The sequence below is a fragment of the Schistocerca cancellata genome, chromosome 4, assembly GCF_023864275.1.
Source record: "Schistocerca cancellata isolate TAMUIC-IGC-003103 chromosome 4, iqSchCanc2.1, whole genome shotgun sequence".
Taxonomy (NCBI): Eukaryota; Metazoa; Arthropoda; class Insecta; order Orthoptera; family Acrididae; genus Schistocerca; species Schistocerca cancellata.
This window is the reverse complement of record NC_064629.1, coordinates 912,414,587-912,418,122: the sequence shown is the minus strand read 5'-3', so window position 1 is coordinate 912,418,122 and position 3,536 is coordinate 912,414,587. Positions and strand designations below refer to the sequence as shown.

Sequence of the window (3,536 nt, the reverse complement as noted above, 5' to 3'; positions counted from 1 at the left end):
TGCGATTCTGTAACATATCGGCGTACCTCTCACCCGTAACTGTAGCAGTTTTGCTGTCCAGCGCCATCCGTCGGACATTTTGTGAACTTTTTTTTTTGTTCTAATAAACCCCCATGTCATTCCAAGCATGTGTGTCAATTTTTACCTCTCTATCTTCATTATTCCGTGGTTTATTAAGTTTTCAAATTTATACTGCCTTTTTGATCACCCGGTATCTATGTCACACATATTTAACATACATCTGTGCACATATTACACCAATACGTATATCGAAATTCACCCTGCAGTTTGATTTTCACGCATCTCAATGCTTATGACGTCGTATATTCCGAACTATGTCATACAATGATATATTTTTTCTAGGTTCGTTCGCCAACATGTGTGGATAGTGTCTGCGAAGTATGCTGCGAATGGAGTTAGTAGTAAAAAATTAGACTAAACTCCCCCAGAACAGGCCATGAAGGCCCAACGGTACCTACCGGCCGCCGTGTCATCCTCAGCTCACAGGCGTCACTGGACGCGGTTATGGAGGCACACCCCTCTCCCGGCCGTATGTCAGTTTCCGATACCGGAGCCGCTACTTCTCAATCAAGTAGCTCCTCAGTTTGCCTCACAAGGGCTGAGTGCACCCCGCTTGCCAACAGCGCTCGGCAGACCGGATGGTCATCCATCCAAGTGCTAGCCCAAACCGGCAGCGCTTAACTTCGGTGATCTGACGGGAACCGGTGTTACCACTGTGGCAAGGCCGTTGGCCCGGAGTTAGTAGTAAAGACGTAATAAATTAAAACGTCATTCATAATGTGGCAGTTGATCACACAACTCAGTATTTATTGCATCATATTTCCTAAACTAAACAATGAGTAGTGATGAGATATCTTTTCGAGGTAACTTCACTGGCATATGTGGATGGCATGTGTGAAACATGTTGTGAATAGAGTTAAGGGCAAAGAAGTACGGTACTAAATTAAAGCCCGCATCTCGTGGTCGTGCGGTAGCGTTCTCGCTTCCCACGCCCGGGTTCCCGGGTTCGATTCCCGGCGGGGTCAAGGATTTTCTCTGCCTCGTGATGGTTGGGTGTTGTGTGCTGTCCTTAGGTTAGTTAGGTTTAAGTAGTTCTAAGTCCCATAGTGCTCAGAGCCATTTGAACTATTTGAACTAAATTAAAACGCCATGCATAATGCATCAGTTTTTAAGGCATCTCAGTATTTGACGTATCTCCTGAACTATATGTCGTACAATGATATATTTTTGTATACAGATTAAGCGTAATATGTGGATGCTGTCTGCGGAACGTGTTGCGAATAGAACTAGTGGCAAGAAGTAATAAATGTGAACATCTTGCATTATGAGGCAGTTTTTAGGTATTAAATATTTATAGCGTCATACACTGAAGAGCCAAAGAAAGTGGTACACCTGCCTAATATCGTGTAGGGCCCCCGCTAGCACGCAGAAGTGCCGCAACACGACGTCACGTGGACTCGACTAACGTCTGAAGTAGTGCTGGAGGGAACTGACGCCATGAATCCTGCAGGGCTGTCCATAAGTTTGTAAGAGTACGAGGGGATGGAGATCTCTTGCCGGCCGAAGTGGCCGTGCGGTTAAAGGCGCTGCAGTCTGGAACCGCAAGACCGCTACGGTCGCAGGTTCGAATCCTGCCTCGGGCATGGATGTTTGTGATGTCCTTAGGTTAGTTAGGTTTAACTAGTTCTAAGTTCTAGGGGACTAATGACCTCAGAAGTTGAGTCCCATAGTGCTCAGAGCCATTTGAACCATTTGGAGATCTCTTCTGAACAGCACGTAGCAAGGCATCCCAGATATGCTCAATAATGTTCAAGTCTGCGGAGTCTGGTGGCCAGCGGAAGTGTTTAAACTCGGAAGAGTGTTCCTGGAGCCACTCTGTAGCAACTTTCGACGTGTGGGATGTCGCATTGTCCTGATGGAATTGCCCAAGTCCGTCGGAATGTAGAATGGGCATGAATGAATGAAGGTGATCAGACAGGATGCTTACATACGAGTCACCAATCAGAGTCCTATCTAGACGTATCAGGGGTTTCATATCACTCCAACTGCACACGCCCCATACCGTTACAGAGCCTCCACCAACTTGAACAGTCCCCTGCTGACATGCAGTGCCCATGTATTCATGAGGTAGTCTCCATACCCGCCCACGTCCATCCGCTCGATACAATTTGAAACGAGACTCGTCCTACCAGACAACGTGTTTCCAGTCATTAACAGTCCAATGTCAGTGTTGACGGTCCCAGGCGAGACGTAAAGCTTTGTGTCTGGCAGTCGTCCAGGGTACAAGAGTGAATATTCGGCTCCGAAAGCCCATTTCGATGATGTTTCGTTGAACGATTCGCACGCTGACTCTTTTTGATTGCCCAACATTGAAATCTGCAGCAATCTGCAGAAGCGTTGCACTTCTGTCATATTGAACTCGTATCTTCAGTCGTCGTTGGTCCGGTTCTTGCAGGATCTTCTTCCGGCCACAACGATGTCGGAGATTTGATGTTTTTCGGATTCCTGACATTCACAGCTCCATCTTGAAATGGTCGTACAGGAAAATTCCCACTTCAACACTACCTCGGAGATGCGGTGTCTCATCGCTCTTGCGCCGACTATAACACCACAATAAAACTTACTTAAATTTTGATAGCCTGCCATTGTAGTGGCAGTACCCGATCTAATAACTGCGCCAGACACGTGTTATGTTTTATATAGGCATTGCCGACCGCATTCCCGTATATTCTGCGTGTTTACATATCTCTCTGTATTCGAATACGCATGACAATACCAGTTTCTTTGGCGCTTCAGTTTATCTCATGAACTAAGTGTCGTACCATGACGTAATCTTTCTACTAATTTCATTAATATATGTGAATACTTTCTGCAAGCTATATCACGAGTGCATTTACTAGCAAAGAAGTAATAAACTTTTTTCTTTCATTGTTTTTTGGGAGCTGTCAGCGAGAAAAAATTTCGTAAATGTTTGAAATTATGAGTAAAGATTGTTGTAAGTGTCGTAGCGCTCTCATTCTCAAATAGTAGATCACTAAAATGTGGGTGTTCTCGCATCGTGAGCTATACTGCTTTTTCACCTCCATTCCTTTAATATTGATTTCCAGCATTACCGATGGAGAGCGCCACGAACTTGTAAGTCATTTTCAGCCAAGTATTCGGATACTTTTGGTCACATAGTGTATGTACATCCATTTCTATAGTTTGTATGGGTTACGGATGATAGACTTCCAACCTAGCAACAAATATCGACAAATTACCATGCATGGGTTGTCTTCTGTTCTGCATAATATGTGAAACATTATGATGGTGGTGAAATGATATTTTAAGAGCTCAACATCTGGGTTTCAAGCACACATAATAAAAAAAACGTAAGATATTTATGATTATAAGGTAAAAAATGAACAAAGTGCTATTGCGTATACTCTAAGAAGTACTACTAACATTGAGGGAGAAGTGAAATATTGATCACAGTAGATAAAAGTAGCTGCCTCAACCACAAACAAAAGCTGAAT

At 44.1% G+C, this 3,536-nt stretch overlaps 1 pseudogene; it reads right to left on the bottom strand.

Annotated features, from left to right (window-relative positions):
• Nucleotides 1-635: 635 nt before the first annotated feature.
• LOC126185797 (5S ribosomal RNA) lies at nt 636-753 on the bottom strand (annotated as a pseudogene).
• Nucleotides 754-3,536: the final 2,783 nt, after the last annotated feature.